Source organism: Rattus norvegicus, chromosome 8, assembly GCF_036323735.1.
Source record: "Rattus norvegicus strain BN/NHsdMcwi chromosome 8, GRCr8, whole genome shotgun sequence".
Taxonomy (NCBI): domain Eukaryota; kingdom Metazoa; phylum Chordata; class Mammalia; order Rodentia; family Muridae; genus Rattus; species Rattus norvegicus.
The window spans coordinates 78,274,859-78,288,027 of record NC_086026.1 but is presented as its reverse complement, the minus strand read 5'-3'; the positions used below and the strand labels follow the sequence as shown (position 1 = coordinate 78,288,027).

Here is a 13,169-nt window from a genome sequence, read left to right as displayed (position 1 = left end):
CCTCACTCTCTCTTATCTCTTATAATCATTTATTCAGTGTTTTAGTGTATGTCTTATGTGTTTGTGTGCACCTGTATGTGAAAGACAGAGAAAGAGCAAGAGACAGAGAGAATGTGAGTGTGTGTGTGTGTGTGTGTGTGAGAGAGAGAGAGAGAGAGTGTGTGTGTGTGTGTGTGTGTGTGTTAGAGTTTGAGAAGGAAGGAGAGGGGGTGTGTTTGAGAAAGAGGAAGAGAGAGAGCAAGAGAGTGGGCAGCATTCATGCATGTATCTGTGCGTCTATGCATCTGTTTATTTTGAAAGAGAATGTGTGTGAGAGAGAAAGGGAGGGGGGAGAGATAACATGTGTGCATGTGTGTGTGTGAGAGAGTGTGTGTGAGAGAGGCAGAGAGACAAAAAGAGAATCTGCATGCCTGCATAAGTGTGTGTGATAAGTGTGTGTGTCTACAGGTTACTGTGTAATCCAAGTCAGTTCCAGCACACTATGGAGGTAAAAGAGACCTTGTACCCCATGCCACCTCCTGAATACTGGAATTGCCCGCACCATTTTGCAGCCCTGGGGATCAAAACCAAGCCTCTCCTACCTGCTAGTGAAGCCCTCTACAAACCAAGCCCCTCCTACCTGCTAGTGAAGCCCTCTACAAACCAAGCCCCTCCTACCTGCTAGTGAAGCCCTCTACAAACCAAGCCCTCCTACCTGCTAGTGAAGCCCTCTACAAACCAAGCCCCTCCTACCTGCTAGTGAAGCCCTCTTCGAACCAAGCCTCGTCCCTTCTGTCGTTTTCAAATAACTATACCACGAGGACTGTGAAGCCCAATACTATGAAACCATCAATAACGGAGGCATTTAAGTTCCTCATGTCTCACTTCCTACTCTCAAGGTAGATCTGCTAGAGGCCATGAACTAGCCCATCAGATAAGTAAGCCTGCCTGTCCCATTTTACAGATGACAGAATTAACACCTCAGGACACAGGAGCATTTCCTGGGACTCCGTGGCACACTGCCCATGATCTGCCCTCAGACCTGTGCTGCTGCAGTGAGCCACAGAGAGAAAAAAGTAAAAACCGCCATCGACTCCGTGTGTTAAGTTATTAAACTAAGGCAAACAACATCACCGCGTGCATTTTATTCCTCCAATATATTTTTGGTGGAAAACAAATTGCCCTGGGAGAGGCACTGTATAATTTCATTTGGAGCATTGTCCTTCCGGTAGAAGCAAACTGAAAATACAGACACACACTAAAATCTGATAGCAATTAAAATCCAATTATAAATATATTACTATATTAGACACCTACCCAGGAACCATTCAGCAGGGGATCTCCTTGGAAAGGCAGTGTGTCACAGCCTTCAGACTGTTTCCATGTGTACTTCTGGCTTTGTGCCCCTTGACCTTGAACGTGTGCTATACAACGCTTGGAAGCCTAGCTCCAAGAGGGAAAAGATTCGATTTATGTCACATGATGGAGTGACTTTAATAAGGCTGTTATGAATTTATTTTTGAAGATGATGTGCTAGGAATATTAAAACCTCTTGGAAATTATTAAACAAATTAAACATATTACTGAAGCTGGAGGTATTCGGGGACGAGTTCCTGTGAGGTTAGGGAACGCGGGGTTGCAAGGTATGTCACCGCTCAGCCTTGACGCCTTTCAGGTCTTCTGTACAAAGGATTTAAAGTTTTGACTGTCTCAGAATGTTTAGCAGATGCTATGTAAAGAAACAGGCAGGCCCCTATTGTGGGTGGGAGATGTAGGTCACAAATATGTGGTCCACACCTTTAACCCTGCCTGGCACTCAGGAGGAGGGGGTAGGAGAAACAGAATGTAGAGCTTCAACCTTGGCTGCATAAGGAGTTAAAGTTTAAAGGAGCCACCTCTGTAAATAAACAAACGGAAAGGAAGAAAAACAGCCAGGCTCCTCCTCAACTGAAAGCTCTTTCTTTTCTTACAAGCTCTGCAAACCAAATAAATAGCCATCTTCAAGGGGCAGCATGTCTGATGGCCTGATGCTTTGTGTCTTGTTACCTCCTAGAAGATCTGCACGACTGGCATTTACATTGACTTCCGTTAATTTGACAGAACTTTTCCAAGACAGAACTCGGGTTTCCAGTATTTTCCAACAGCTACCCTTAAGCTCACCGTGTCAGGGTCATCCGGACAAATCGCCAGTGCAGCTCCATGCACCTGCCCAGCTCTCATGAGAGCACACAGGCCTTGGGCTGGCTCCAGATAGTTTTAATTTATACAGATGTCGAGGGGCTTAGCCATGGGACTCCCACCGTTTTGTTTAAGTGTCTGGCGTGGACTAGGAGTCCACACCGTGTGCCCCTATTTCTTACAGCCACAGACAGGTGCTAATTAATCTAGCTAATTATGAAGCCACTGGAAGAGGCTTACCCATAAGATTCTAAATCTGGAAGAAGAAAAAAAAATAGAAAAACAGGAAAGAGGAAAGGGAGAGAAAATGATTTTGGTATCACACTGAAATACAATTTCAGCTGTCAGCTTATATATCTTCCCACTCAAGCTAGACAGATTCATGATTTCTCCTAGATCATAATTGTGTTCCCCTGCACACACACACACACACACACACACACACACACACACACACACACACAAACAGAGTGTGTGTGTTATGGAAAAATGCTTAAAAGACAGAATTATTATTATGTTTACTTTTTAAGCTTTGTGTGCTAACACACACACACACAAACACACACACACACACACACATTCAAACAGTATATAAACTTAAGATCAGTCCCTTGAAATGTGCAAGACCCCAAATGATGCTGTAATTCAAGCATGTCCTTGTTTGCAGTTAAGCACTTAAGGGGCCAGTCAGTGGAATTCCCTGGGCATCCATACAAATGAATATAATTACAGATACCATGAGCACAGACCTAGTAGGCCGCTGATTATGGCTGATAACTCAGGGACATTGGGAGAGAGAATTCCTGGGGAGCAACATCATTTTGATCTCAGGAACTCTTTTGTCTTTCCAGCTTTGAGGAAGGGCTCAGAGACTTTCTTCAATTCTTGGTCACTAGGGACAGGTGTGAAACGTGTGTGTGTGTGTGTGTGTGTGTGTGTGTGTGTGTGTGTGTGTGAAGGAAAAGGACTGTCTAAGGATTTCCCCGAGGGAAAACGCTGAACACAGGGGCTGTGTTCTCTCCAGGCATGATCCAACACTGGAAATACACCCCGAGAGAAAGAAGGCGGGATGATAGAGGCGGTCAGGCAGAGGGGTGGCTCACCCTGCTCCACACATAGCTTCCAGTGCACATAAGAAGCTGCCCGCTCCACAGCAGCATGGGCCGGGCCTTCTTCCTTTCCCTTTCATGCACGCTCTTAGCCCTTTACACAATAATAACTCGGTGTCACAAATTAAAAGGGCTAAAAAGAATTTTAGATGAATAATTTAGGAATTCACACGTCTCCTTAACACTAAATGACTTTCCAGCTGGGCAGAAAATCAAAACCTGCATCTGGAGATTTTACAAGGCACTGGGAAAATGCTGCTACTTGTATTTGACTCCTGTCTTAAAGATGCTTTCCCTTCTTCCAGATACTGACCTCCTAGGTACGGCATTTTCAGAAGTGAAGAAATTGGGTACCACTGCTGATTTGAGGGAAAAGAAAGAAAAAAGGGAAGGGGTGGGGAGATAACAGAAAAGGAGGGAGGGAAAGAGGGAGGGAGGAATGGAGGAGAGAAAGCACATGGGAAGAAAGCATTAAAATGATGTACACAAACCATATGCTTAGCATCTCCAAGGCCTTTGGTTGCACACCTGGGGTGGGGGGTAGGGTGAATAAAATGGACAAGAGAATAAATGGGTCCTAAACTCTAGATTATTCTGTAAGGTCTTCAGAGCTTCAGGAGACACTGAAGGGGAGAGAGAGAGAGACAGAGAGAGAGAGACAGAGAGAGAGAGACAGAGAGAGAGAGAGAGAGAGAGAGAGAGAGAGACTACTGTCTACACCTCCTGCACCTCCTTGGCTTCCCACCTTCAGCTTCTAATCTTCTAATCTTCAGATCTTGTCTGCAACTTAAGGACACTCAGACTTGGAGCAGAACAGCTTGGGGACAGGCCGCTGCTTCTCCTCCTTCTCCAGTAGGAGAATCCTCAGGAGAAATGTCCAACCCAGAAGGTAACTTACAGTCAGCTAAGGAGGCTTCTCAGGCACTGTGTCTCCTCAGAGTTTCTGAGCACTCCCGTGTACACTGACTTTGCACACTATGGTTTCTTCTGCTCATCAGCTCCAAGGTGTTCTACCCACCAGGGAAACCTCATCTTATGTTCCTTCCCTCTTGGGAAGGGTAAAAAGGAAGGCAAGGGGGAATGGAAGAAAGAAGCAGTACCAATATCCACAGAAACCTCTTTGTCTCCTATCACTTAAAGAATCTCTCCACTACCTGTTGATTCCACAGGTCACCACTATAAGGCTATGCAATGATGTCAGCTATAACAGCATTGGCAGCGTGATGCAGTGGCCGGAGATTCACAAAATGCAGGTCAATAAGGCTTGCTCTGAAAGGCATCTTACAAATGCACTCGTCATGGCTGATGACATTGTTTGGCTGTACATGATTTGAGATCTCTAGGAAGAAAAAAAAAACTGTTACAAGCACATTTCACAGATAGAAATTAAGAGAAGCCCAGGGAGGTTGGGAATCTAAACAGAACACTTTATGGTGGGTTTGGCGACGGTTGTTCATGAAACCTGGGTTTAAATTATGTTCTTACCAGTCAGTTGCTAAAAATAACCCAAGGAAGCAATTTACTCTCATTCGGCCCCGATTTCCTCCTCTGAAAAAGGGAGATAAAGATATCCAATCATAAAGCAACTGTGGATTAAATGAGGACAAGACAGGTCGTGTTTGGCACAGTGCTGGAGCCCAAGCACTCAGGACCTGGAGTTGTCGTTGGCATGATCACTGCTAAAATGCACTCCAGAATGGGCTCTCCATGGAATTCCCTTCCACTTGTTTTCTTTGTGTTTAAAACTGTGTACAGTGCAATGCTGGGGAGCATGGGGAAAGAGAAGGAGGGAGAGGAAGTGGAGAGATAGGGAGAGGAAGAAGGTGAAGAAGAGGCGGTGAAGGAGGATTAGTAATTGGAGGAGGAGGAAGAGGAACAAGAGGAGGAGGAGCTGGAGGTAGTGTCATTCTTCACAGTCATCCCCCTCATCACTAACATCTAGTTGTGTTTTATAAACCATGCTTCCACAACAGTGAGGTCAGATCTCCTGTCTCAAATATAAAAGCATTTCTAATATTGCATGTATGCAAATGCTGTGAGCTGCACACAGAGTGTCCACTATAGCAGTGATGCAAAAATATAGATCTCCTTAGGTAGCATCCACTAAGTGTGTTACAATTGGCAAAAGGTTCCCTTCAGACATCACCTGTGCCCTTGATAATCACTAGCATTCCTGGCCCTTTTCTTTCACGGGGGCCTATTTCAACAACTTGTCTGGTAATCTGTTTCTGCTTAAAACTCAGCAAAAACAAATCAATATTTGATTGTATTTATCCACTAGTAATCAATCGATGCTATTTTTGAGAATTTCCAAATTGTTTTAACCTGGCCCCGTTGTTCAAAAGACTTCTGGGTAATTGAAGCAGCACCTGCTAGGGCAAATGATATCAGGGTTCCCCTGGAAAACACATCTGCAGACTCTTTGGGAGTTATTTGCTTGTATTTAGGGGTTGTAGAGACGATGGCTTGATGGAGGGACATTCAAGGAGAACACAGGGAGTTCTGACCATTGCACTCACCAAAAATGCTGGGGGAAGGACTCAGGAGAGCTGTGACTACTCACCAGAAAGCCTGAAGAATTTGGATCTACTTCTCACTCTCTGTTAGTGCTCTCTCTCTCTCTTTCTAGTCAGTTACCAGGAAAGATGTCAAACTTTCAGCTTGCTTTGTCTAGAGGTAAAAGTCACTGAGCAAAGCTCTACACAGCAGGGTCAGGTAGAGTGGTGCCTAATGAGACTCACTGAACTACGCCCAGGAGGATGCTCAGTTCTCTTGGCTGTAAAATGTCACCATCCACTTGCAGGGGAGATTCCATTCAGAAAACCAGTCCCCAGGGGATTTGTGACATGTGTATGGGATGCATCCTCTGACCACTCCTCCACTCCCTACCACCTTCCTCCTCCCGTCTCCCTCCCACCCTTCTCTTTTGAAAGTAGGAATCAGATTTGTATTCAAGCCTCTAAAAAGAGGAAATTTACTCACTAATCTGTCTATTCTTTGTATAAAACAGGAGCACACATCCATTGAAATGTGTAATTGAGAGTGATTTACAAAGACTGCCATTCCAGGGAAATATATTCAACTCCTCTCCATCTCTCTAAAGCACAACTACATTAAATGCTGGTCTCTGCACATGTCAACAGGAAAAATTACTAAAATTTTAATTTCTCATTGTGGATGTATAGGTGATCAATAAACCATGACCCGCATCTTGACAAAAGAAGCAAAGATACTCAGCAAAGCCCCATCGTCTGCTAGACAGCCATTGTGCTCCTAATTTTTCCTTCCATGGCCAAGAAAATATAAATCACCCTTGTCCCGATTTGAAAGTCATAGACTATCCCCATTCTGACTGTTTTCCTTCTTTCTAATTGTATTTTTAATTAGCAATCTCATGATAGATAATATCATGTCAATAGATAAATAATGTCAAAAGATGAATAATGAAAACATAAACTCCAACATGTTATAATTACATTTCAAAAAAAACCCCCAACAACAAGAGCAAAATGCAATAACTCGGGACTTGTTCATTAGCTATCACAAGCACAAACAGGGCTTCCTTTCGCATCCTTTTAATGTCTGTGATAACAGGACAGCTGTCGGAGGACAGGCAAGCTTAAAGGAAGAAAAAAAAATACCACTCTGCTTCCTGCTTCAGGATTAAGGTCAAACTGCACTGCAGGCGAGGGAACCCAGACCATACATTGGGTATCACCGTTTGGTTAGTACATTTACATGGCTGACTTGTATAAAAATGAGCAGCTTCTGCCTTTGACAATTTTATAAATGCAAAGCACCGACCCCTCCCACTGCAAAACAAAACAACAACAACAACAACAAAAAAAAAAAACCTTCCCGCTACATCCCTCTTTGTGTCAAAATGAAACACTCAGGCTTGTGCAATCTGGCAGTAAATAAAAATAGCCTGCTTTTTATTAGCTTCCTCCAACTATGGGAACATAACCGTTTAACTGAATGTGCCCCGAAAGGTAGACTCTCTACAACCAACAGCGGAGGCTGTAATGGAAACCACAGCTTTGGTCCTTACTTCCAAGAAGGGTTCCTTTTCCAAAAGAGGAGGAGGGGGGAAGAAAATATTTATCCAACTAAAATATGTCCAGTAATAGTACGGAAGTTTCTTCACAGTAATTGCTAACCCCCTGTAACAACTTCCTAAACTGTCCTACAAATGTATAGCTGTAACTTTTGTTAGACCTAAGGGGGCCGCTGTAGTAAGCTAAAGAAAAAGATTAAATGGACTCTTTCAGCTGGTTCCTTCTTATCCCGTACCTTCTTATTGTAAAGACAAAACAAACTAAAAATGACCCATGGCACAAAACATCTCCACAAGCAGTCTAAAGAACAGGAAGGCTGCTGACTGCTCAGTAAGAGTCAGGCAAAGCCAGGAGGAGTGGGCCGCTAGACAGCATGCCAGGGTGAGCAAAGGCAGGCAGATGCTTCAGGAGCTCCTGAAGGTCCTCTCAGCTGAGACCACATATATAAGTGAAATCACTCTGCAAACCTCTCTGTTTTATAATCCAGTCATGTGATGAAACTTACTAGCTCCCCTGGTGTCACATCCAAGTGGTTCCCCCAGGTGTTACATCCAAATGGCTCCCCTGGTGTCATATGCAAGGCTCTTTTCAGTTCCACCCTGGAGCACAGCTTAGGTGCCATACAACGGAGATGAATCTCTCACTGTCACACTATACTCAGGTTCCCTGGTCTCTTTAATATCTCACCAAAGTGTATCTGTGAGGAAAGCCCAGTGTGCTTGTTAAAGCTGCAGACTGGGCCTTTTTTCACTTATGCAGATGATTGTTGCAGGACTGGGCAGGCAGATCATTGGTTCAACTGTGAATTACTAAGACAGTATCCCTGGGCATCTTCCTTCCAGCATAAGACCTTGCACTTGAAACCCACAATGAACCAGTCTGGGATCTAGAAGGATCAGACCCGTAGATGATCTATAGAATGCACACAGACAGCTATGCAACCTGTCTGGAGCAGTTGTCTTTTGTTATATAAGCAAGAAGGAGTAGGCTTAAGAAAGAACGTAGATTCCACAGTGCTCAGGTTTGAAAGTGACCAGTGTGTAGGACCGTTATCTGTGCCTGGTCCCTCAGTAGTGCATACGGAACCTCACAAACTACCAAGCAGGTGCAAAAAGATACATGCAGGGAGATCACAAGGAACAAAAAGGCTCTCAGTTCTCTTTGCCATTCAGCCATGAGTAAGCAACTGAGCAAAAATTGCTATTTTCACCCTCTTAGGTAAGAATAATAGAAAAACCATTTGATGTTCCAAGTTTGGGTTAAAGATGTCGATGCTGAGAACTGAACTCTGAATTATTACATGAGCAGAGGTGCTCTTAATTCCTGAGTCATCTCTCCAGCTCAAGATAGTGTTTGAAATTAATCTTTTTAATCACCAGCTATTAAAGTTGATCAAAAATGATGTTGACTCATGCCACTATTTGATGCATTCTACATATATTTGTGGAATTTGTAAGCAAATGGAGTGCTTCCTCATGAGTTTTTAGCCTGACCACTGGTTCTGTTGTCCTTTGGGTCACTGTCAGTTTCCTAAGGGGCTTTCATCTTTAAGAAGTAGCTTTAAGTCCTAAAGTGACTGAACGTACAGCATAATTTTCAAGTCTCAGACATTGTTTGGTTGTGCTTAGATCATCCAATGTTCCCAAGCTAGGCTGGGACGTACATGAGGGCCACAACTGGGGACATTTCAGCGATGTCTGTATGGACATTCTCTGGTACCTGTTTTCATCAAGACTCTCTTATCTAACTCTCCAGTGTCTTTGGGTTCTGTTCTAATCTATCTATCTATCTATCTATCTATCTATCTATCTATCTATCTATCTATCTATCTATCTAAAGAGAAACTGTCCAGTCAACCACTGCCCTAAAAATTTTTAATCAGCATATTTTAGAAGGTGATTTTTCTCTCGAATACTAAAGAATAAAAGTGAAAAAATTATCTACTAAGAAGTACACATTAAAATTTCTTCTGCTTTTGAAAGTAGTTTTAAATACATATTCAGCCAGATGTGGTGTGTTCTCGTGTTTAAATATCTGTATGCAGCAGCTCAACTCTCTCCTTGGCTTTTGAGAGTTCACATGAAAGCCAAGAGTCTAGTCTGGGTTAATAATCAGCTACTTAAAAAAATTCTCATACAATATATCCTGACTGCAGCTTTCCTTCCCTCAACTGCTACCAGCTTCCCCAGGTCCCCCAGCTCCCCCACTTCCCCCAGCTCCCCTCACATTTCTCCAGCTCGCTCCAGATCTCCTCATTCCTCCCAGGTCCCCCTAGCTCCCCCCTAGTTCCCCCAGCTCCCCCCACCTCCCTCCTGCTCCCCCCAGGCCTCCTAGCTTCCCCCAGGTCCCTCAGTTCCCCCCAAATCCGCTCAGCTCCCCTAACTCTCTTAGATCTACTGACCACTCACTCCCCAACACACCACCATCTCCCGAAAAAAAAAAATCAGGTCTTCCAGGGACATCAACCAAAATGGAATGGCAAGAAACAATAAGACAGGCCAAAGCCTCATATCAAGGCTGAGCAAGAATACACAGGAGAAAAGGGGTCCTAAGAGCAGGTAAAATAGCCAGAGATACCCCTACTTCCACTGTCAGGAATCCCCCCAAAACCACAAAGCCAGCAACCATAACATATGCAGAGGCCCTAGTATAGACACAGGCAGGCTCTGTGATTTCCACCTCAGTCTCTGTGAGCCCCGATGAGCCCTGTAGAGTTGAGTCTGCTAACCAGCTACTTCTTAAAGATGGAGGCCCCTTAGGAAACTGACAGTGACCCAAAGGACAACAGAACCAGTGGTCAGGCTAAAAACTCATGAGGAAGCACTCCATTTGCTTACAAATTCCACAAATATAGGTAAAAGGCATCAAATAGTGGCATGAGCCAACATCATTTTTGATCAACTTTAATAGCTAGTTATTGGAAAGATTAATTTCAAACACTGTCTTGAGCTGGAGAGATGTCTCAGGAGTTAAGAGCACCTCTGCTCATGTAATAATTCAGAGTTCAGCTCTCAGCATCCACATCAGGTCAGCTCCAGCGGATCTGATGCCCTCTTTAGGCTTTTAGGTAGACACATCCACAGACACATGGCCTATCCACACACGAACATACATACACATAAATAACCCATATGATAAAATTATACTTTTATAATTTGTTTATATATTATAATTCACCTTTTAAATTCAGTAGAGCCATTTCTTTTTAATTTGCAGTGAAGTGGACCAAAAGTACCTTGGTCAGAGTCCCCAGTCTTCTCCATGGGCCAGAAACACCCGTGGTGAGGACTTGCTAACCTTAACACGCAGAGCTTCAGAGCACTGGGCGTTTCGTGTGCAGGCTGTTGCTGAGAATGCAAACTGAAGCCTTCAAAAAGCACAAAACGTAAGCACCTGCCTTTTTTTTTTTTTAATGCCGATACAGAGTTATTTTTCTTCTTGATATTGTTTTGTTTTTACCAAATGTTCCTGTTAAATGTTTGCTTTAACAAAATTTTTTACTGTTACCTGTTTCTATCATAACTCTGTAGAGATAATATGCTATTTTCCACTTACAGCAAGTGCAGACACAGCCTACTGATGAAGCCTATCTTGTTCCCCAAAGGGTGAGAATAATACCCAAGTGCGAGAGAGTTTTCTCATGCTTGGATGCTACTCTCAAAATTGCAGTGTCAGAGACTTGTACTGCCACCTTAAAATACACACACACACACACACACACACACTCACACACACACACACACACTCACACACACACACACAGAGAACACTACACCCAGAGAGAGACACACACAGAGACATACATACATACACACACACACACACAGACCAATAGACGCACACATACACACACATACACACAGAGACACACAGACACACACACACAGAGAAAGAGACAGAGAGAGAGAAACACAGACGCACACATACACATATACACACAGAGAGAAACACACACATACACACATACACACAGAGAAACACAGATGCATACATACACACAGACACACATACATAGAGAGAGAGAGACAGAGAGACAGAGAGACAGAGACTAAGAGACAGAGAGACAGAGAGACAGAGAGAAACTGACCCACAGACACACAGAGACACACAGAGAGAAATACAGATGCACACATACACACAGACACATACACATGTACATACACAGACACAGACATATACAGAGACACAAAGACACACACCAGCAAATCCTAAAACCATGCAGTTAGACATTTATTTCCCGTGCCAATGCAAAGCTTCTTTGAATGACAGCAGGATCAGGCCAATTGGAACCGTGGAGGAGGGGTAAACTGAGGCACAGTAGAACAGGCAACGGGTACCGAGTGACACTGGGACTCAGACTAGGCATGATCTTATGTCAAAACCGATGGAGGACCACCCCTCAAAACAGAGCTAAACTGAACTTAGCATTTTAAAATTTGAAATGTATGCTTACACACATGCCACGCTTGCTGAACAATCAATTCGCATTGCATTAAATTAATGTGGTAATGGATAGCTATAAAATCACACACTTCATACATTAAATTTAATGACAAAATAATAGGTAATAATAACTTACCCAATCCAATATAAATAATCAGTAAATGCACTCTGAAATAACAAATAACTTTAGGTATCCCATTTCTGAGGTGACACTGTGCAAGGAGAAGCATATAAACTGGGACATCACTGTCCAGGATGACAAGCCATTAGCCTAGAAAGAGACATACACGGGGCTGTTAACCTGCAGAAGAGGCCTCCAGCAGGCCTCTCTGGGCTTTATTTACATTGAGTAATTTGGGAAATTGAATATGATATTATCTTTATTTTGGCGTGCTATTTCTAAATCATCCGCTTTTGGCTGAAGGAAACTGCTACCACTCCTGCTTGGAATAGGATCCGAGCAAAGGTGGCCAGTTCTTGGTGAGCCGAGAAAGTGAGAAACATATGTATTTGGTATTTAAGATTCATTTGGGCTTTTAAATTCAACAACACGATTTATTTTTACTTGTTTTTCCCCCCTCTCTAATTATCTATGTGCATGAGACAGTTTTTTTTAAGTACTTTAAAAAGTGACTCACATAGACGTGGGATGGAGCTAGATGGCTCTGCATGCGCTGAATGAGCTGTGAATAACGATTTCCAGAGAGTTTCAGACTTCATACACAGAGACTCAGCTGCTGCCGGCTGGCCAGCGTGAGCCCCAGGGAAAGAGGACCTCCCAGAAAAGGCTCAGTGTGCATCTCCTGCCTGCTTTAAGGGTGATCTCTGGAAATCCTTTGATGAGGTGTGTGAGGTTTTGTACTTCAAGAAATCCATATTCAAATTGCCATTAGCAGGGTACTTCCCAAGCATGAAAAACTATGTCCATGCAGAATATATGGAGGGGCTTGCTATGCATAGCCTTGGCTATATTTCCCAGTACCCTGGGGTCACCAAGATGCTGTACAATGAAATGCTTTGGTTGGTGGAAGAATTCTGACCACCTACATACACAGACACAGACACAGACACACACAGACACACACAGACACACACACACACACACACACACACACAAATAAATAAATAAATGTTCAGCTAATACTGGGCTTAACAAAGTTGAAGGTCTAGGCTTTGTTGTTTAATATTTATTATTATTTTATGTATCTGAGTACACTATCACTGTTTTCAGACACACCAGAAGAAGGTATTGGATCCCACTGCAGATGGTTGTGAGCCACCATGTGTTTGGCTGGAATTTGAACTCAGGACCTCTGGAAGAGCAGCCAGTGCTCTTAACCACTGAGCCACCTCTCCAGGCCCTAAGCATTCTATTTAAACTGTTAGGATTTACCTTTAAAAT

The 13,169-nt window shown here is 43.4% G+C and overlaps 1 protein-coding gene and 1 long non-coding RNA gene across 3 annotated transcripts in view; both read right to left on the bottom strand.

Moving 5' to 3' along the window:
• Rora (RAR-related orphan receptor A) overlaps positions 1-13,169 on the bottom strand; it is a 733,021-nt gene that overhangs the window by 627,703 nt on the left and 92,149 nt on the right.
• Positions 1-13,169, bottom strand: part of LOC120094342 (uncharacterized) — a 235,481-nt gene that overhangs the window by 162,951 nt on the left and 59,361 nt on the right. Inside the window, exon 1 of the long non-coding RNA XR_005488663.2 lies at positions 1-13,169. This exon is cut by the window's left edge and continues 102,126 nt beyond it; it is cut by the window's right edge and continues 59,361 nt beyond it. This is a non-coding gene — a long non-coding RNA (uncharacterized LOC120094342).